General features: G+C 39.2%; 1 protein-coding gene across 1 annotated transcript in view; it reads right to left on the minus strand.

The window, feature by feature from the left end:
* The window catches only part of PKIB (cAMP-dependent protein kinase inhibitor beta), a 194,748-nt gene extending 171,568 nt beyond the window's left edge, over window positions 1–23,180 (minus strand). The window contains exon 1 of the mRNA XM_063441264.1: window positions 22,889–23,180. The gene's annotated coding sequence lies outside the window, so the exon portion shown is untranslated. The remainder of the gene's footprint in view (window positions 1–22,888) is intronic.
* Window positions 23,181–23,749: the final 569 nt, after the last annotated feature.

Below are 23,749 nucleotides of genomic sequence, written 5' to 3' on the forward strand. Positions count from 1 at the left end.
ATGAACACTATGAGAAAATATTCTCTAATTAACAATATGTGGAGTTTACTTTCCTTCTGTTGCTTTTCCTGAATCCCTTCACTAGTTAAGGTCGCTGTGTGGGAGGGCATTATGTACAGCAACTAAACACTGGACAACTGGGCTTTTCATACCTAGAGCACCATCTGTTCTAAACAAAGGGAAGAAAACAGTACATTTACAAAAATTCCATATTTTGAAAAATGAATTTTGCCTGCTTGGTGAATGAATTGTTTCCAACTTTCGATACAGTTAAGTGCAAGAGCACTCCCAAGCACACCCCCACTCCCGAATTCTTACCTCAATGGCACTAGAAAAATGAATGTCATTTTATTGAAAGGATCTGTATTCACATATGTATTCATAAGCTCCAGACCTATCAGTGTTATATACATCTAAAAATACTCTATCCATTGCAACCCACAAGCACAGTAATAAGTGGTGAAATGAGAATAAGGATTATGATGAGAAGGAAACTGACTGGATTAAGAAGAAAATTGAATTCTCAAATTACCTAGTAACTTTTTGTGAAACTGTAGCTAAATACACATTTCACTTGTATTTAACTCATTTTAAATATTTAGAAATAGATATGGTTCGAAAACCCTCAGATGAGGAATGTGTGTCTATTTTCACATCTATGTTCATCATTTAGAAATAATTAAGTTAGTTTTTCCTCCCAGCCTTCAACAAAAAGATTACATTTTAATAAATGCTAGTTGTATCGGGCTTTACAAACATTTCCCTTTTCTATTTCTTAAACCTGTAAAGATCCAATTCATGCAAGAATGCAATTATATGTTTCTAGATTCAAGATGCAACTGAAACGCTTGCTCATGTATTCAACTCCCATCCTGATTATTGCAGCCCACTCTATCAGCAGCTTTAATTGTGCCATTACTTCCTTTGATCAATGAGAAAAAAAATAGAATATTCTAAATATACAGAATCATTAATTAGTCCACCTAACACGACAAAAGGGCAGCACTGTAGTCAAAAGCCAAGTCAAAGGGACACTATAGTAACCAAAACAACTGCAGCTTATTGTATTTGCTCAGGTGAGTAGATTCATTCCCTTCCGGCTTTTTGCAGTAAACACTATCTTTTCAGAGAAAATGCAGTGTTTACATTACATCCTAGTGATAACTCCACCGGCCACTTCTCAGATGGCTGCTAGAGGTGCTTCCTATGGCAGTGCTGTACACTGTGCAGTACTGCCATTCAGTGTCTCCACCCTCTGCATGCAGAAACTAAACTTTAATTCAATGCATCCCTATGAGGAGATGCTGATTGGACAGGGCTGTGTTTGACTTGTGCTGCCTCTGCCCCTGATCTGCCTCCTTGACAGTCTCAGCCAATCCTATGGAAATGCATTGTAAGTGGCTCACAGAATCACTTCTGATGATGACAGCTGTAAGCAGGCAGGTCAGGGGCAGAGGCAGCAGCTGCAGACCTGAATACAAATATGATTTTACTATACTTAGGGAGGCAAGGAATACATGTTTGTCTTCCTAACCTTATAGTGTTCCTTTAAGCCATCATTACTGAGCTCACAGAACAAATACGATTATTTGCATACGGGCTCACCGGTTGCAGTGTAACCAATCAAAGTGAATAAAATGAAATAGGGAGACAACTTGTACACAGGTATATTCTGAAATAAAATATAAAGTGTCTTGATAAATTATAAATTGCAAAATGCTGTTATCATAATGAACACCCAAAAAGGCACATCTCAGTATTCATTCAATATATAATTGTGGATTCTGCTTCAGTATTGAATTTGAAGTAAACAGATACAAATAAAAAATAATGATTACAATCAATTGCCTAGATGTAATAAACTTTTCAAATAATTCAATGCTGTTGAGAAAACCTTCCAAAATTAGTTGTATATAGAAGTCACCATTAAAATATAATTGATATTTTGTAAATTTTGTAGAATATTTAGAAAGTTGTTTTTGTAACAATCTTGAATTTTATATATATATATATATATATATATATATATATATATATATATATATATTATATTTTAATAGATTTTTAATAGAGAAAAAAATATTTTAACCCCTTAACGCCTTTGTGGGCCTGAGGCTACCAGAAGTAGATCATCCAGATAATGGAACCAGGTGAAGTTCTGGACTCTCAATATCACTATAAGCACATATAAGGTTATTGGGGCTGCAGTGAGGCAAAATGGTAGGACACTAAATTGGAAATTCTCTTCTGAGATAATGCTTAAGATCTAGGGCTATTGGAATGTGATAGTAAGCATCCTTGAGATTTATAGAGATAAGGAAATTATCCTTCCAAATTACTTGATATATGAATCTAATTGACTCCATCCCAAAGACTCTGACATTCAGCCTTTTGTTGGCCCTTCTTAGATCCAGTATAGGCTTCCCTGTGCCTTTTCTTTTAGCACCAGAAGAGAGGCGAATATTGTCCCTGGAACCGATCTTGTTATGAGACTTAAGAAATCACCTCTTTGTCCAGAAGGTTTCTTACATATTCCTTTAGTGCTGTACCTTTTGATTCATCTGTCTGAATTATCTTGTTGGTATAGAGACCCCTGTGTCTGAAGAAAATAAACTCCAGTCTATATCCATCTGGACTATGGATACCACCCAAGTCTCCAGAATGTGATGAGCCCTGGTATGTCTGATCAGAAAAAATAAGGCTCCTGGAACTGGAGAACAGACACAAGTAGATTGCTGAAGAGCAAATTGACTGCTTCATAGCTCTATTAGAACCTCAAAAGGCAGGTTTACCAACTGCCATGAGTTACCTCTGGAGTATTCTCTGTAGGGTCTGTAACTCCATGTAGCTCAGAAATTCCAGGGGGTATACCTTCCTCCACAGGGTAAGGTTTGGCCTCTTTTTCTTATCCCTAAGGCCTCTGAAATACTTTGAAACTTCCTTTGTAAGCCATGCTCGCATGTCATGTGGCTGCGCAGGTATAGGTGATGCTGAAGAGGCAACCTTCTGGCGACAGTCAGTGCATAACGGGTTTCCTTCCACTGCTTTCCCATCACAACTAGAACATAGTGTTCATAGATTCAGACAATACCTTGGTGTAAGCTATGCCAACATGTCCTGTGGCTGAGCAGGTATAGGAGATGCTGAAGAGGTTATTATTAGACAGTCAATGCATAACAGTTTTCATTCAACTGCATTCCCTTCACAATCAGAACATGGTGTAGATTCAGACATCAAATAAACAAAATAAAAAAATGAAAAATAAATATTACCTGTGGCAAAGTACTAAAGTAAAAAGGGCACTGTCAAATCTATTACCAAGAAACCAGTCAAACAGATTTAAAACTGGCTGAAAACAGCACTTACCCATGTCTGGAGACCCTGTAAATACTTTTTAAATAGGTATGGGTTTGTTGTAATTTTACCTCCATTTGAGGTACTTTCAGGCAATTGCCCTTATCCAAGATGGTTGCCGCAACTTGTATTCCCATAATGCAAGTCATCGGTATTGCGCCCTTTAAGGCACAAACTGCATATGCGCATGCGTCTTCTGAGTGCATTTTCCGTTTAGAGACCGGGGAGAGAGCTTGGTCTGCAGCATACATGGCCCCTGAACACCCAGGGAAACGGGAATAAATTTCCGGCACCGAAGGGAAGCATAAGACATAAAGTAAAAGTTCCTGCAAGGTGATTAAAAGGCAACAAGGTGCAAAAGTCAAAGCTTAAAGGCACCATTGTATAAAGGCATCATAGTATAAAGGCATTACAACATAAGGAACAGCTGCATAATCCCCACAGCTTAAATGCATCATAAATTTACCCGTACATAGATTAAGGGACTCCCCGCTCTAGTGTGCATTTCTGTGTTCAGGGACATTTCCCCTAACATAGACGAACGCACAAGAGCAGGGAATCCCTCTAATCTATGCTGGGGAAATTTTCCCGAACATAGATTAGAGGGATTCCCTGCTCTGTTGCATTCGTCTATGTTCAGGGAAATATCCCCGAACATAGAAGAACGCAGCAGAGCAGGAATCCCTCTAATTCCCATGACGGCTCGCACTTACCACCATGAGAGAGAGCTGGTCGTAAGCAGGGCTGGATTAACATAGGGGCTGATGGAGCTGCAGCTCCAGGCCAAGGCCCATGGAATAGGCCCATTGATTTAAAAAAAAAAATGTTTTTTTTACACACTACTCTTAGGGTTGTTCCCCTGGACGGTATTTATTTGAGATTACTCTGCAATACCATTACCGGCCAGTAGGGGTCGCTGTGTGTGTGGAGAGAGGCAGGATAGGAAGTTACAGCTTATACCTGCATCGCTCTACTGACTGATCCGAGGAGGAGCATCTACACAGCACAGAGAGTGCACACAGCAGCTCCCAGCCTGCAGAGACAGCCTACAGCTTAGGGAAGTGAGGGATGGGGTAAAGGCTGCAGGGAGACATGGGGACACTGAGACGCTATGAAACATGGGGACACATGGAGACCTCTGGGGATGCTGAGACACTTGGGGACACTTGGAGACATGGGGACACAGAGACATAGACACACACAGATATGGGGTCACATGGGGACATTGAAACACTAGGGGACACTGAGACCTGGGAACACTGAGACACTAGGGGACATAGGGAAACAGACACACATGGGGACACTGAGACATGGGGACACTGTGTCCCCATGTCTCCCAGCCAGTATCCCTGGTGTGTCAGTGTCCCCATAGCTCCCAGTGTCCCTAGTATCTGTGTGCCCATGTCTCCTAGTATCTCAGTGTCCATAGTCTCCCAGTGTCTGTGTCCCCATGTCTCCCAGTGTCCCCATTTCTCCCAGTGTCCCCATGTCTTTCAGTGTCCCCGGGAGACATGAGGTCACTGGGAGACATGGGGCACTGAGACACGGTGATCTCAGTGTCCATATTTTCCCAATATCCCTAGTGTCTCAGTGTCCCCATGTCTCCCAGTGTTTGTGTCCCACAGTGTCCCCTAGTGACATGGGGACACTGGGAGACATGGGGACACAGAAACTAGGGGACACTGGGTGACAGGGAGACACTGGGAACAATCCATCTATACAGCAGAATAAAATTAAGTAGTCTTTTAGTGATTTCACAGAATGTTCTCTTACTCCTTGTGATTTACATCATGTGATGTCACACATACATAATTAGTTATGCAAATTAGCAAGGCCTGTATTTTTTCCAAGAAAGGTGGCAACCCTAACTACTCTTCACATACTCTTGCTTAAGTATGGAAACTTAAGAGGGATATATGGAAACAAAACTTGTGTGGACTAGGTGAAATGAAATGAGTTAAGGTAATGCTGACTTTGGTCTCTCTAACACTGTGGCATATTCCCTTTCTTCTACACTCACTACATACACCTTTCCTCTGTCTCAGACTGTATACCAGGAGCTTCTAACTGCTAGTAAGAAGGTAAGGAGACAAGTGGACATGTGAGTGCTAGGGGACAGCATTCATGCCAGGCTAGTCTTCCAATTCTCTGGGCAGACATGTCTCCTTTTTGGGCATGTTCGGCCCTTTCGAATGTTCTGATTACATGATCCACGTCAGTGGCCCACCTTTTACACCGCCCATTGACTTCCTGCTTCACTGGACACTGCTGTTAGAGGGTATGGATTTACTTGAAAGATGAAAAGCCTGAATTAGAGAGAGATTAGCATATTTTTTATAGCTGCATCCTATGAGTTTCCCACCAGCAACATCTCCACCAGATACTAGATAATGCTTGAGAGGTATGACTGTTTTAGTGTTTTTGATCAACACGATTCTGTACTTAGGCCCCTCATAATTGTCAGCACCAGGCCCACTGGGCTCTTAATCTGGCACTGGTCGTAAGTGCGAGCCGTCGTAAAGCAGGTAGGTCACAAAACGAAGACCACCTGTACAACAAAACAGTGGGTGAGTGAAAACTAAAATAACATTTTTTTTTTTATTAATTTACCACCCAGAAGCAATATTCAAGTTTTGTTTATATTTTTACTGTCATTTTCATTCGCTGGTTTTTACAGAGCATAAAATGCTTGAGGCTCCTAGCAGAGGTAGTGAACGTAAAAGTTTGTACTATTACAAATGACACATTTGCAGACACGACACACTGTGTTTCCCATGGCACATAACCAATATGAAAAGAAAACTCGTTTGGATGAGTACTGTCACATGTTTCAGACACAGCAGCAAAAATAAAATAAAGACAATCAAAGCAAGTATACCACTTGCTTTTTTTGCTTCACATGCAAAATAATATGGTGTACTCATAGAGTCCTCAAACTATCTGCCTTCTGCACCTCCACCATGCGACCAGTGCTCCAGCGGTGCAGTATATTAGACGCCACATGTCTCTCTCTCCACCGGCCACTCAAAGCAAAGAACGCAGGACCTCTCAGTAACCGGTCTGCCGGAGGCACCGGTGGTTAGGCCCAACAGAGCTCACAGTGGTGGGGTTAACTTTCTCCAGGTTCCCACATAATCCAGAGGCAGAAGCTCCACACTAAGCAGCAAGATGCAGTTTGGTAAGAGCAGCAAAGGCATAGAAGTGGTTGAAGGTGAGGCTCTAGAATGTGTAAGTAGAAAGCTCTATGTGATAATCAACAGGCGACTAAACTCGCTGAAGTAAATAAAAGTCCCACAGTGAGGGGACGTAGCCAGGGTTCCAGCAGATGCACAACCAGAAACATAATGTGGAACCGGTGAACTTGAAACCCCCCGGTAAGGGGGGGAATCGGGGCCAAGTTACAAACCATGATTCTTCAAGTACGTACATTCTACATGTGAAGAGATGTACAGTTTGTTAGGGATGCTCTCTGGGTCGTGCAGTAGGACTCCAGCCCTTCCTCCAAGGCTGTAGTGCACCATATGCCATAGGCCCATAGGCTATAGGCCCAATTTGCTAATCACTGCATATTCTGGCTTTTGGCTTCAATACGAAAGCAGGGGTATTCCCCCGACAAAATCCAGTAAGCAATAAAGCTTATCAGTGAGTACTGACTGGTATTCGGCATATTTGAGAGGCACAAGACCAGAGCTGCAAATTATCCTTATCACCATGGTTTACATTTGTAATCCTTATATTTTAAGCCTTATTACTTTAAGCACAAGCAAAGAAGAAACAGACTGTTGGTTCACTAAGTGGGAATACCAACTTTACATTGGCCAACCTAGGCTTTAAAAGGACACTACAGTCACAAGAACCACTACAGCTTAATGTGTGCATAGCAGGCTTCTTAACCCCTTAAGACCGGAGGGCGTACAATTACGTCCTTTTTTAAGCGGCTCTAAACGCTGCCGGGCGTAATTGTACGCCCTCCGTTTTTTTTTTACTTACCCGGTTATCGCGGTTGGGGGGACTCCCAGGGAGCCCCCCGCGGCACGTCCGCCCTCTTCAGCCCCCCCGGGCCATGTGAGAGTGAGGTCCTTGCGAGGACCTCACAATCACATGGCCGGGATTGCTGGCTGCAGCAATGCCAGCAGGGGGACTAACTGTAATGACAGGTAGTCCCCCTGCTGGTTGAAATCAAATAAAACAAAAGTGAAATAAGTGTAAAAATAAATAATTATATACTTAGATCATAATATATATGATCTATGTATATATATATATATATATATATATATATACACATATACATACACACAAATACACTGTCTAGGTGTATTTTACTATTAATATATATATATATAATTATATATATATATATTAATATCAAATTACACGTAGACTGATACTGATTAAATATATATATATAATTATTGTTATATATATATTTATATATAATATAAAAAAAATATGTAAAAATAATAAAATAAAATGAAAAAATAATGAAAAATAAATAATTAAAAAATATATAGATGTGTGTTATTTCGTTCTAAGTGTATTGTGATATTAATATATATATATATATATATTTATATCAAAATACACGTAGAACAAAATAATATATATCTATATACATAAATATATACCTATATATCACTATATATATACCTATATATAAATAAAAATATTAAAAAAAATTATATATATATACATATATATATATATATATACATATATTAATTCTATGTAATCCTAATTAATTACAATTAGCGGGACCTGCCTGACAACCCATGCCGAAAGTATAGGGAATTTAATTTGCTAGCACTATATTTAACCCTATAACTTTCCAAGACACCATAAAACCTGTACATGGGGGGTACTGTTTTACTCGGGAGACTTCGCTAAACACAAATATTAGTGTTTCAAAACAGTAAAATGTATTACAACGATGATATCACTAGTAAAAGTGAAATTTTGGGCATTTTTCACGCACAAACAGCACTTACACGGATAATATTATTGCTGCAATACTTTTTACTGTTTTGAAACACTAATATTTGTGTTCAGCGAAGTCTCCTGAGTAAAACAGTACCCCCCATGTACAGGTTTTATGGTGTTTTCAAAAGTTACAGTGTCAAATATAAGGCTTGTGTTTCATTTTTTTCACATTAAAATTCGCCAGATTGCTTACGTTGCCTTTGTGACCCTATGGTAGCCCAAGAATGAAAATTACCCCTATGATGGCATACCATTTGCAATAGTAGACAACCCAAGGTATTGGAAATGGGGTATGTCCAGTCTTTTTTAGTAGCCACTTAGTCACAAACACTGGCCAAAATTTGTGTTTTTTGCATTTTTCACACACAAACAAATACTAACGCTAACTTTGGCCAGTGTTTGTGACCAAATGGCTACTAAAAAAGACTGGACATACCCCATTTGCAATACCTTGGGTTGTCTACTATTGCAAATGGTATGCCATTATGGGTGTAAATTTAATTCCTGGGCTACTATACAGTATCAAAGGCAACATAACCAATCTGGCGAATTTCAATTTCAAATGTAACGTGCTATATTTGACCCTGTAACTTCCCAAAACACCATAAAACCTGTACATAGGGGGTACTGTTTTACAAAAAGGGGGGCACAGAAGTGCTGAGGTTCCCAAAAGTGGGAACTAGAGTGTGTCTGCAGTACTAGTAGGGCATAACCCTTGTATATATACAGAAAGAGGAAATGTGAACCCAAGCTGGAACGGCTTCAGGGACACTAGAAAGTAGTACTGCAGTGGCGATTGTGTCTGATGAGAGGACCTTAAGAGATAATAAACTTTATTGCGGGCATCATAAAAAATATATATATGATCCCAATAAAATATATATAGAGAAAAGGAAACTTACTACACCTTAACAACTATACACCCAGATTGTCTATACTGTTTTACACGTGAGACTTTTCTGAATACAAATATGTGTATTTTATTGCAGTAAAAGCAAACAGTATTATGACATTGACAGTTAAAATGTCATGTAGAACTAAAAAATTAACACAATTTCTTATTTTCTCCCATTTTATTCATATCTAATTATGTTTCATAGCTAAATATTTGCTATTAAATGAAAGCCCTGTTTCCCCTGAATAAAATGATATATAAAAAGGGGGGGTGCATTTAATATGAAAGAGGTGAATTACGGTTGGACAGACATATAGCGCAAATGCCAGGTTTTGTTTTACGTTTTGTTTTGTTCACAACGTGTACATTTGGCTCAGTCCTTAAGGGGTTAATGCAAATGCCTGATAAAAGGCAGTGTTTACATTACTGTCACTGGAGGTGCCAAATAACATCTCTAATGACAGTCACTCAGACGACCACTAGACGTGCTTCCTAATTTTTTGTTGCTCTATATGCAGCAGCTCCGTTCAGAGTCTCCACGCTCTGCATTCAATGCATCTCTATAAGTAGATGCTGATTGCATGCACAATAGGTCCAAATACTTTCCAATGAGAAAGCATTGGAATGGCTGAGATCATCAAGACTGATGATCTCATCCATGGAGGCGGGGCCAGTCGTGGCAAGACCGGCGCAGCAATTGAAAAAAGGTAAGTTAAAAACCTTTTCACTGTAATTTAAGGAGGGCCAGGAACTACATGTTTGTATTCCTAACACTATATTGTTCCTTTATATTGTGCCATTTATGTTATTCCATTATATTGTGCCATTTATATAGTTCCTTTATAAGGTACCAGGACAGACATTTTAGCGTGAACCTGAAAGTGATTTAACATTACAATGAATATAAAAGAATTTTCCACATCTCTTTATATTAAATAATGGTTAAAAATTTACAGAAGATAATTGAACAATTTCACATCCATTTAATTCTATTTAAAGGGACTCTCCAGTGCCAGGAAAACAATCAGTTTTCCTGGCATTACAGGTCCCCTCTCCCTCCCACCTCCCTTCAGTGACTTACCAGAGGCAGCGACGATGTCCCACGTCGCTGCTTCTTCCTCCGCTCATCACATCAGCCGGCAGGGAGACTGATCACGCCCGCCGGAGGGGGAGATGTAATGCGCATGCACGGCAATGCTGCGCAGGCGCATTAGACCTCTCCATAGGAAAGCATTGAAAATGCTTTTCAATGCTTTCCTATGGGGATTTTAGCAACGCTGGAGGTCCTCACACAGTGTGAGGACGTCCAGCGACGCTATAGCACAAAAAACCTGTGCTATAGACTAGGAAGTGCCCTCTCGTGGCTGTCTAGTAGACAGCCACTAGAGGAGGAGTTAACCCTGCAAGGTAATTATTGCAGTTTATAAAAACTGCAATAATTACCTTGCAGGGTTAAGGGTAGTGGGAGTTGGCACCCAGACCACTCCAATGAGCAAAAGTGGCCTGGGTGCCTGAAGTGTCCCTTTAAGGGACACAATCACCAGACCCACTATGTTAAAGGAACATCATACTCACTTCATCTAAATGAAATTGCTACAGTGCCTACAGTAGTTCTCCCTCCTTAGTGGCCCCAAAGACTTTATTTTAATAATTAAAAGCCTTTTAATGATTAGAAGACAAGAGAGTCTGTTACTTCCTGGCTCTCATACGCTAAATAATGCAGGAGCTTAGTTTTGCATTGCAAGAATGCAAGTAGACTGCATTTGCAAGAAGTGCTATTTTTTTTTTTGTCTTAAACATTTTGACAGAAAACTGTTACATGATGGCCATAGGCTTATGGCATCATACCTATTACAATTAACTAAAGTAGTTATGGTACATATAGTGCCCCTTTCAATTAGCAATACATTATTGATTTTTTCACTAAGTTTTTAAAACATTATGCAGATAGTGCATAAAGATATTAATTGAAAAGAAATAAACAAATCATTAGAATAATTGCTGCTTTAAGTGCACATCTCTTGCCTTGAATTTTGAAATGTCATTTATTACATGGTGATACAATCAATATAATCTTAGCATCATAAATCTTAACCTTACAACGTGAGGTTTATCAGTTACTTTAATTCAAATATACAATGTTGTAGTATCATACTTAAGTGTGAAACCACACTTGTGCATACATTTCTCTGTAAACATCCTATCCAGGAAATGAAACATTGACCAGATGATGCCATAATTCCTGTGCTTCTAACTTCAGTATCATGTTCCTCAATTGAAATATAACGCCCAATGACCACTAAAACTTTCATCCATAGAAACTGAATACACTTCATTAAGTTCTGCAATTTAAAAGGCTTCAAAATACAGTGTAAAATTACTGCCAGGATAGATGCTAACTTATTCTGTAGCTCTCAAAGATGATATAGAAACATATTCTCAGCCCAGAGGGTGGGTTCATGTTATAGCCATGCCAATTGTCAACAAGCTAGTTGGTTGCAAGAGTGGTTGGTGAGAGAGACAAGGTGGGTTCATGTTATAGCCATGCCAATTGTCAACAAGCTAGTTGGTTGTAAGAGTGGTTGGTGAGAGAGACAGGGTGGGTTCATGTTATAGCCATGCCAATTGTCAACAAGCTAGTTGGTTGTAAGAGTGGTTGGTGAGAGAGACAGGGTGGGTTCATGTTATAGCCATGCCAATTGTCAACAAGCTAGTTGGTTGTAAGAGTGGTTGGTGAGAGAGACAGGGTGAGTTCATGTTATAGCCATGCCAATTGTCAACAAGCTAGTTGGTTGTAAGAGTGGTTGGTGAGAGAGACAGGGTGGGTTCATGTTATAGCCATGCCCATTGTCAACAAGCTAGTTGGTTGTAAGAGTGGTTGGTGAGAGAGACAGGGTGGGTTCATGTTATAGCCATGCCAATTGTCAACAAGCTAGTTGGTTGCAAGAGTGGTTGGTGAGAGAGACAGGGTGGGTTCATGTTATAGCCATGCCCATTGTCAACAAGCTAGTTGGTTGTAAGAGTGGTTGGTGAGAGAGACAGGGTGGGTTCATGTTATAGCCATGCCAATTGTCAACAAGCTAGTTGGTTGTAAGAGTGGTTGGTGAGAGAGACAGGGTGGGTTCATGTTATAGCCATGCCAATTGTCAACAAGCTAGTTGGTTGTAAGAGTGGTTGGTGAGAGAGACAGGGTGGGTTCATGTTATAGCCATGCCCATTGTCAACAAGCTAGTTGGTTGCAAGAGTGGTTGGTGAGAGAGACAGGGTGGGTTCATGTTATAGCCATGCCCATTGTCAACAAGCTAGTTGAGTTGGTGCTGTAAAGAGAAAGTACAGAAGTAGCATACAGAGTTAACCCACATTTAAAAGGGTGCATTGTACCCCACACAACCCTTAGTTTGTCCCTGTTCATATTTGTCATGTGGTCTAACTGGGAGAATCAATCCCAGCCAATCCCTTGGCTTCCACCAAGATTGTTCCACTCCTGGAACCTGGCTCTATTTTTCTACTAGAGGTAGTTTTATATCTCGGCTCCTGTGAAGCTAAAATAAACCGATAACTAGATGAATTGTTGCACATAACCTCTGTGATCCACGAGAAGCCTCATGAGACATGAAGACAATCTTGTCTAAGAATAATGGGGATTTTTTTTAACATTCATCTTTAATGTTTTTCTTCCTTTATTGAACAATACAGTAATTCTTCCTAGTATGAAATGTGAACCTAACATCCAAAATGAATTCCCAAGTACTGGACTGGACTGCAGAAACAGGGGATTTTAAAAAGCTTTCGGCTTTTAAAACTTATAGGAAGATGCATGTTTTCATTAGAATTTTTTTTTTTTTTTTTAAATAAAAACTTGACAAACAACAAATTGTTTTCAACAAAATATCAAAAACTGCTCTGACCAGAACTAGTCAGGTTTCAGTTTACTATTCTTTAAATGCATTTAATGTACGTTGTAATACATGAAAGAAAACAGCCTTCCTGACCTGTAATCTTTCTTCAGATTTTAACAAACAAGAAATAATGCAACTATTCAACTGTTTTTAATAAGCCTATGGCTAAAAATAGTCAGGATAAAATCGAAAGAGCACTTGTGTCACAAAGAAATCATATCTCTCACGCAAAGGTTGAAATGTTTAATCACAGTTGCCTTAGGGATAATGTTCAAAATGTATCCTTATGGCATCTGTAGGGAGTAAGAAGACCATTGAAAAAATGAAACACATTAGTAGCGGGTAGTTGACATGTCTGACCTGGTGTGACAATGACTGCATTGCAGATGGTTTCTGAAGCAAATTCATCACCGTACGTTCACATCTAGTTCATTTTAAACAAATGACCAACATAAGGTAGAACTGGCCGCATTCACTGAATTGAAAAATGGAAGGCATGCAAAAAAATGTAAAATCATTCAAAAAATGTATTTAACCCTGTAAACAGAGACAGGGAAATTGCACTTTGATAGCTTTGTAGATGAGTGATTACAGAGTGAGTTAACACTGACAGGATATTTACCGAAGGGAAAATATTCCGGATGGATTTGGTTCTTTAATTCAGATGAAATTCACTGGTTAGTTTAACTGATGGTAAAATGTGTATTTTATAAACAATGAACTGTGTTGAACTGAGGAGCAAATCGCAAAAAAGTAAATAATAGCTGATTTAAAAAAGCGAAAATCTCAATCTCCGTTTTAGTTACAGCTTGGCTAATGTAGCTCGAATTTTACAATTTGGATTTCAATTCAAAACAATACACTGTTTAGTGATACATCCCTGCAGTAAATCAGATTGTTCTGGATTTGAAAGGAGCTAAATAAGATATGGACTGCTCAGTAATTCATTCCCAAAACAGAATGCAAAATATATAGTTTAAATGGCTGTAAATGTGTAAAGTGGTGTAATGATGTCATAATTAGGATGGAGTTAGGATCAATACCCTCCTCGTTCCTTACCACATTGTCATTTTTATAGATCCCCTACCTGCCCCTGATCTTTAGCTAAACCGTACCAATCTGTGGGAAGGAGAAAAAAAGGAGGCATCCCCAACTCATTATTCACCTTTCTCGTTAAGACAACAAGGAGAGAGTGCAAGCATTTGATTGTACTCTCCAGTTCTAACTATGAGTTAGCACGCTTCATATGCTGTCATTGAATTAGCAGATATTTTGCTAGACAGGCCTGGAGAACACTGCTATTTTAAGACTACTGCTCCTCCCCTTAAAAACAAAAAGGAGTGTTTAGTAGATAACACCCAATGAAAATATACATGCATTTAAATATGTGTTTTTTTTTCATTGGGATTACATCTAAAAACAGCCTGCAAAAGTTGCAAGTATCTTGCCTGCTGCCTTTGCAAGGCCTCCCCTTCTTCCAAAACCCTGACTTTCTGTGGCTGTCCAATCGCAGATTTTCCAATGCAGCAAGACAAGTGCTCTGTGCAATAGCTCCACAGAGCTTAACAGCAGGAACTAACAGGACCGGTTGCCTGATTGATAGCCAGGGAGTGTAACAAAGCTCATTTCTAAAAGTAATAATTTCTTTTAAAATCTGGAGTGTTTGTAAAATGAAGGACACACTCTTCACACATAAAGTTTTTCAGCAATGTAGGGGTCTGGAGTGTCTCTTGAAATGTCACACCATGACCTAAAGGTATGAGGGAACAGAAGCTGCAATTGTTGAGGCACTTTCTGTTTATTTGGGGTCCTGGAGACACCTGCTATTTATTATTAACTCTTAATAGTGGTACACTGGGTGAAGGAATAGGAAAAGGGGTCCTGTGAAATTGCATGTCATATTTTTCATATACTGATCACCTGCAACATTGAAACCACTGACAGATGAAGTGAATAACATTGACTATATCATTACAATACACCTGTCAAGGGGTGGGATATATTATGCAGTAACTGAGCAGTCAGTTCTTTAATTTTTGGTGTAGGATACAGGACATGTCATGTGTGACACGTCATGATTCCCTTTTATTCCAGAAGTTTGGTCCTTAAGGGGTTAAGGGGTTAAAAGTGGTGCAAGGAAGGACAACCGATGAACCTGCATCAGGGCCCAAGTCTCATGGATGCACGTGGGGAGCGAAGGCTCGCCTGTCTGGATGATTGTGTAACTAGGCAGTAACGTAAACACTGCCTACACTGTTTAAATTACAAAGCCTGCAGAACAGACAGTAGACACCAAAACAACTACACTAAGCTGTAGTTCTGGTGACTATAGTGTCCTTTTAAAGCATTTTTTAAAAATTATTTTAATGTACTAACAGACACATAATGTATTTGGAAGTGTCTTCAGCTTCTGGCACATGTATAAAAATAAAACTATATTTAAAATGGAACAAAATTAGCTATGGTACTGTATATTTCCACTTGATGGGAACGATATTTTTCTCCTACATATCTGCCAGAATCAATATACCGGTATATTTGATGTAAGCAAGAAATATTTGTACTTTACATTAACCCGTATGAAATAGTTAATGTTCCCTGATTATGTTGCCTAGCACGGTCTATGCAGGGAAAGATGTGTTACCATCTTCCAAATGTGTGTTTAATTGTTGGCAATATTCCATCGTGCTTTAACAAGATCTCAAGTTTGGCTTGGCTGTGTATCTGGGACTATTATCACATCCTTTGTCATCCTCTAAACTCCCATTGGCCTTGTTTTCCAAGGCTCTAGGTAATTTACTGCAACCTCATCTTCTGCAGCTGTTCTATAATTGAACAATAAAGTGAAAGTAATCAGCCACGTGCACCTACATTAGAGAACACACACATCAAACGCTACAGTAGATAACACATCTAGCTTCCAAATGCATCCAAAATGTGGACAAATGTGATGCAATTTCATGAGAAGTACAGAAATGTGGACCATACATATCATTAAAATTGCTCAGTTATAGTTTAACCATTTCAATACCAGAAGCATTTGCCGGCAGGAACAGCTCAAGACAAAAAAAATAGTCTCAGGGATTTCAATATAGAGCAGCCTACTTTTTAATTTTGAGGTTTTAATAGTTAAATTATAGTTTGGCCCTTTCCTATGCCAATGAAAATTACTTCAACACTCTCCCAGAACCTCAAACACCACTTTCACACTGTAAACACACTATATTCCCCTTTCACCATTCCCCCTCCTGCTAGCCCGATTGCTCTGCAAGCCTTATGTTCTCCTCTATCCTAAGTTTATTCATACCCACTACACAAGAATTTGTTTCTGCTCTGCTCCTATCCACACATCTGGCTACATGCATCCTCAACCATATTCCTTTACATCATATTCATAATCTGTCCCATGCTTTGCATCTTTCTAAAGTATTTGGCATGTGCAAATACTACATTCATCTTTAAACAAATTCACCCAATAAAACCCTTTGAAATGTTTTTTTTATGAATCGATTTGTTCTGCAAAACCTAATTTGTATTTTCTCAATATCTACCGGCTGTGGTTTGTCATATAGATTGTGAAAGTTGCTTTTGTGGGTAAATGGTTTAAAAACACTTTTTTTCTCTGTGTGCTTTAATTTGACTTAATTAAAGGGACACTATAGGCATCCAGACCACTTCAACTGAATGAAGTGGTCTGGGTGTCATGTCCCTGTCTGCTGTCTGTTTAACCCTGCAAATGAAAACATTGCCACTCAAGGCGCTTTGGCAGCTATAACATAGCTTTGATTATAGCTCAAATGACTGTGATTGAGACCATTTGATTTGCGCAGAGTGGTATTTTGCTGCGCATGCACACTAGCCGCTCAATGATTTCCTATAGAATCTTGGTGATTTCAGCCTGGGAGGTGGGTAGCTATGCAGAGACTGGCGCGGCAAGGGCTGAAAGGTAAGTTAAAACCAGATCTGAAGTCTGAAAATGGATTAATATATGCATGCCAGCTGTCCAAGTTGGCTAGCAGCCATCATAATGTATAATCATTATGTGTGTTAAAGTATCTGTGTAAATCCTCCCATATTATCACACAATTGTGGAATATTACTTCTGAACTGATTAAAATGGTTACTATGATTAAGCATTTGATAGTTGGAATTGGTGGGGACTTTCATTAATTGATTGTGTTCCCATTTCACACTGGCTTTTCCAGATGTTATGACATAAGTGTACCATATCAGGCATCCCAATCTTCCCGATTTCGGTGGTAAATTTTAGTGTCTTGTCCTGCCGTCCCGGGTTTGTTACCCAAAAAGCATAGCATGAGTAAATCAGATGAGATTTTGCTACACTAAAGGTACTAGGATCAAGCAGAAAGCACTGAAACCCAGCCGGGCCACTGCTAGGCTTTACTCAGAGCACAGAGCTTCTGGCTCTTAGAGGACATAACTGACACTTTCTCAGGTAAGAAGTCAAACAGTTAGACTACTTACACTGGGGGAGCATCAGGGCATGCTGGGCACCATAATCAGTACAGCACTCTGTAGCATGTATGGTGCTTAGGGGGTTCCTATAATTAGATCTGACAACTGATCATTTCTGGGTAATCATAAAATTCAAAACCACAAAATGTTCAATATAATAAAGATTCAGGTACTTGAGGATAAAAGCCAAAATAGCAATTTTATTTAGAGAAACTCAACAGCAATGTTTCGACCAAGCAGGGTCTTTGTCAAGCTTTTGACTTCAAACTCTGGAAGTGAGACCTGGCCGTCGCCAGGTCCTGAGCACCCTGCAAGTATCCATTATCTTTTCTAATATGTTTTGTACAGACTGAGATTATGTGACATGGTAAAATGTTTCAAGAATTCAGTGCATGTCATCCCATCTTTCATTGTACTTACATAATTAAAATCATACAAAACAACTGCTGCAAGTCAACAACAAATACAAAAGAATCCCATGCACTCACCTGATTATTTAAAATTTTGTGAAATCATCTGGAAATAGAGACAGCAAATCAAACAATAAATCGCCATGGAATAAAATAGCTAGCGATTGCTAGCTATTTTGCATTCTTAATTTAAATAGACATGAATTTCAAGGCGGTGCATAGATTGGTCTTTCTGGTCTTGGTTGTCGGGTGCCAGATGTCAGATTCCAAATGGGACATCTAAAATCTCTGTTCAGAAGTGTGCAGTTCTAGGAACATCTAAGATACCTACACAGAATCCTCTGACTCTGATAATGGGGGACCCGTGGATGAGGAATACACAAAAATACCCCCCAAAGGTTGAGAAAGTCAATGTTGGCTCCATGCACACCAATCTGAGTAATGTTATAACAATTCCATTAGTTGAGGTACAGTTGTATACAAGCCTTTTTGGGCTTTTTCTGTTTGATATGCCTGGATTTTTCTCAGCATGTATGTTATAATATATAAATGTCTTGTGCATAAAAGGGACACTAGAGTCACCAAAACAACTTCATAAAGTCATTTTTTATGTATAGGCCATGCTATAATGCTTAATTTTCTGCCATTTATGAGTTAAATCACTTAGTCTCCCAACTGTGACATTGCCGCAAAGGGAGGGAATACTTACCTGAACCTGTCCCTTGGGGGCGCCGCTATCTTGGTTGGCTGCTCTGCGCCAGGAGCTGTGTGAGAGTAGAACACTGAGGCCTACTGGGAATCCTGCAAGACTGCAGGATTCTCCGTAGACCCAGCCAATACCCTCCAGCCATCACTGATGATGGTCTCTGCCTTGTGTCAGGAAATGTCAGGTAGAGGATGTGGCGGAACCAACCTCGCCACTGTGAACTGGAGAAGCCTGGTTGCTAGCCTCCTGCCCTGCGACTATGGCCCTGGTGTGTATTAACCATTCAAGAAGTATATTTGGGCACAATGGATTTTTGTATGCTGTTCCTGGCCCTTTAAAATACTTGGGAGCAGTGTTCCAACTTTTGAACTGGCACTTCGAATGCAGTCGAAGTGCCGAAACCGTCAAAGTCCCGAAGCCGCCGAAGTGCCAAAGTCGTCGAAGTGGCCGCCATTACAGTCGAACACGTGGCGGTGGCCATTTTAATCCAGTCGAACGCGGTGAGCTGTACCGTCCCCTACCCTTCGACACTGCGGCTGGAGACTAAGTCCCGTTCAAAGATTCTAACACACGTTCGAACGGGACTTTGTCATTTCTGGGTGTAAAACAGACCTCTGGTAGACAATAGAACACCACGGAAACAACCCCGGTTTCACTTCGACACTTCGACAAAAGTCGAACGGCGCCTTCGGATCTGACTTTTTTATTTTCAGAGCAGAAATAGACTGACCGCACAGCTTGAATCTGTGGAACTGTTTTGGGCATGAAAATGTGCCTGCGGTCGGTCACAAAGGACTTCCGACTAACTTTTGAACTAATGGAAGGATTTGCATGATTTTTGAGTGTGTTCATATTTGAAGTATGCTGATTATTAATATGTGTTTTTTTTATTAATATTGAATGCATAGTTTTGGAGTTATAGAAATGTATGAAAATGTATGTTTAAACTATATGTTATAATTGGGTTACCTCTCAGGCTAAGGGGAGGGAATCTGTGGGAGGTAACCATTGTGTGATTGGGTAATGTTTAATTGGGTGTGGGCGTCTCCCTTGCAGGGGAGAATTGCATAAAAGCAGAGTGTGTGTAATTAAACTAGAGTTCTTCTTCACCCTCAATCTAGAGTCCTGTCTCTTATTGGGGGAATTGCTATATCACTACAAGGGATTGCTATGCTCTGCATGCTCCCTTGGATAATCACTTCTAAGCTCTTGTAAGAGCTTGCTCCTGCTTCACTCTCTTGGAGGAGAGGTTCACCCACTGGAACCTGGAGCCTTGTCGTAGGTCCAGGGTGGGTAGGAGAAGGCGAGACCCCAACCAAGCTGCGGCGGTTCGTGGGGTCTACGGTGGTTGTGGTGTCTGCGGAGCGCTTGGAGCCCTCTATAAGCGCTAGGAGCATCCTTCAATGGAGGTACCCAGTCGGGGTGCCAGGTGATCAATTACAGAGGAGAAATACAACTACAAAGTAGTCTCTACTTTGTCTCTACATTTCTTCTTGATTGAAATTTTTAAAAAGTCATGATCGTTATTTTATACTCATCTTTGTGATACTAGTTTTTAATATAAGTGTGACAGCACCACTTTAAGCTAAAATTGTTTTGGTGAATATAATGTCCCTTTAAGTTTCCAATAAATTGTGAATCATCCACATTTTTGGGTGATAACTCCTAAATGCTGTATGGACGAATCATGAAGCAAACATCACATACACGCTCTTCTCTTCAACTCCACCCTTTCATCACCTCATGCTTATCTGGGCAGGGGTCTCTCCATACCTCTTTCTTATCAATCTAACATGCTTGTTTTTTTTCTACTTTGCTTACTGTTTATTTTATTTCTATTTTTTTACTTGATTTAATGTATGTTTATTGTAAAACACTGCTCCTCATATTAGCGCAACTCATATTGAATACATTTATATTACTTTTAACACTTGTATTGTATCCCTTAACTTATTGTCTCAATGTACAATTATCCCTGCTGATTGTAAGCTCATAGGCTGTCTTGAGTAGCCCTTTTAGGAAGTGCTGCAGTCTTTGGATTGCAACTCACAGGCCAAGTTCTCTACTCCTTTTGGGCATTTGGGCAGTTTATAAAATCTCATAAATCTTTATAAGGAATATTATACCAAACATGGTCTCAGTGGAAGGTTAGGTATCAAATATATGAATCAATTTAGGCAGCAGGCAAAGTTGTATACCTTCAGGATGACATAAATAACAATTAAAACAACATTAATATAGTAGCCCTCGAAGAATTTTCAATAATGAATTGTGTTTTATTTTGCCCTCAGTATTCCCCTATGATTCTGAATGTGTGTTCTGTTAAAGGACAGTATTTAACCAAATCAGCAGAAAACGTGATAGTCAGCTAAAGCATGAATCTATTCATTTGTCCTTGAGATCTTAAAAGTATAGCAAATATGCAAATTCAGATACACTCATTTAACCTTTTACTGTTTCTAACTTATAATACTAATATTCTGTATATAAAATACTAACGAGAGAGAATAAGTTCAACCAGTTTGACTTCAATGTCTCATGAAATTAGAGGAATTTGTTTTTCCGTAACAGTACACTAACCTGAGTAGACAAAATAGATTAAAAGAAATGTACTCAAACAAATTAATCTGCAAAAACATCCAATTCAAATTAGTCATATATGTTATAAATTGACAGACACTATAGGCACCCAGACCACTTCATCTCACTGATATGGTCTGGGAGCAGTGTCCCTGTTACCTTAAACCAGCAATGTAAATTGTGAAACATTGTGAAATGACACTGGATGTCCTCACGCATGAGGGCGCCCAGCATGATAAAAAACCCTAAGGGTTTTCCTATCTGGAAGGCCTAATGCCAATATAAAATACATACTTTTGCGATGCTCCTATGCTGCTCCTAAACCTGACCCAGAAATAATGTCTTCATAGCTTCACTGCATATATATATAACTTCTTATGGACTGATGACTGATTTTTAGATTTAAAGGTTGGCATTTTAGTTTTTAAATATATAAAGAAATATTTGTTTTAAATGATTTTGAGTCCACTATGGCTACTTTTTCCTATTCTGCATACAGTTTGGGGATCTATATTCCTAAACATGAATGCTTCTTGAAATCCTCATACATTTGTCACAAACTGTTATAAAATTAAAATTTGCCTTCCGAACAATTGTTTCTTAGCTTGTTATAGAAGAAAAACAATGAATACAAAATATTCATATTACAAATGTAGCCTTGCAATATTTTTGCAACAGATTTACAAGTAAATAAAACACTGCAGGTAGTTTAAGGGTTACATCTCACTCAACAGTCCTATAACATTAACACAATAAAAATAAATTGCTAATATAGGTAAAGAAAAGGATGTCAATGACTTATAACACGTGTCTTGCTATTAGTACATTTCTATTTAATAATCAGTTTCATAAATACGTCAATCCATATACAAAAAGGACATCTTGGGGGGGAAATACATTATATATCACTGCTGGTTTCTCATTTGTTACTAAACCGTATGATCTAAAATGTGCAGCTGATGGTAACATGGAAAGTCTGGTAAAGCCATAATTACAAAGATGGTTCTGTGGTCATACATACAGTAAGGTAAAAGAAAAAAAAAACTGCAGTGATTAGACCTTCATGCATTACATAGACACAAAGAGACACATGATTGAGGATGCACTGCCTAGGGAAAAAACACAATTTCACATCTAGCTAAACAACTGCATGATATATCATATCCCATAAACTTGTAAGTGAAGCTCTGTGAAATATCTAGACTGAATAAGATCACATCCTGGTATCATACACAAAGTATAGGAATTCTTCCAACCAGGGCATGTTGTGCTATATACTATGCCTATACCATCAGCATGAATGAAAGCAGCCTAGCACAGTCTCATCACCAGTTCCCCCTATCACTCTAGTGTTGCATCTGTTGACTCTCAATGAAGCTTCAGTCCTACTAAATAAATCTCATCGCGTTTTAGTCCAGCAATATGGCAAATGCTGTTGACAGTCACGATGGCATTAAATGGTTCTTTACAGATTAGCAGAAAATGGGTTTAAAAGGAAAAATGCTCTTTTTTTGATTCCTGGTGGTCTTCACTCCCCCTTCCCTCCCCCCTTCTCATTACAATTCTTTAGGACCCAAGTATCACTCACCAATGAGATGGTCAGTATCAGCACTCTTACTGACAATGCTCACAGAGGGTGGTCAGGAAACAAAATTCAGCCTGCATAATCCAGACCTCTGCAGGGAGCTGGGGAGGTCATGTTCACAGCAGATCCAGGTGTATTGTGTGTGAGAGAGTCAGGGATCTGCCTCCCAGCAGGTCTCCCTCACAGCTCGCTCTGTCCCCTGAGACACTGGCACAGTTGTTGTTCACACTAATTCACTAGACACACACCTTTACTTCCACTCAACTGTCTTTATTATGTGACTTGAATCGACAGATCACCCCCTCCCCTTGCTGAATGCATCCACTACACTAATCTACCAAGAACATTGTACTGCCATCAAGTGGACTCAGAAATAACACAATATCAACAGGGAGACACCTGTAACACAAGGATATGACTAAATACATTATTTTTTCCTGTTTTTCTACTGAAAAGCTTGATACAAATTCATTACTTGTATGCATTAATAAAAATACAAGTAGGATTAGCAGTATAATTTAGCATTTTTAGAATTACAGTTACATAGTAATAGAACTGAAAGAAACTGTTGATTTTTATCTGTCCAGTATCCTTCTGCCAAAGCATTAAAAATGTCCCCCTCCAAATAGTATTTTTAAAAAAGTCCAGTATGCTATGAGCATCGTATCATTGTTTATAAAGTTCCTCATTTTAATGCAATAATTAAAGTGTTATTTAGTAAAGTGATAATTCAAAGTGAAGGTCAAACGTATGCTTGCTACAAAGAAAATGTAACAAAGTAATGCTTGTTACTCCAGAAAATTGTCATGCCCCCCTCCCATGAGTCTCATTCCTCCCTCCAGCCCCTCCATGTGTTTCATTTTT

This window comes from Pelobates fuscus, chromosome 2 (assembly GCF_036172605.1).
Source record: "Pelobates fuscus isolate aPelFus1 chromosome 2, aPelFus1.pri, whole genome shotgun sequence".
In the NCBI taxonomy this organism is placed as follows: Eukaryota; Metazoa; Chordata; class Amphibia; order Anura; family Pelobatidae; genus Pelobates; species Pelobates fuscus.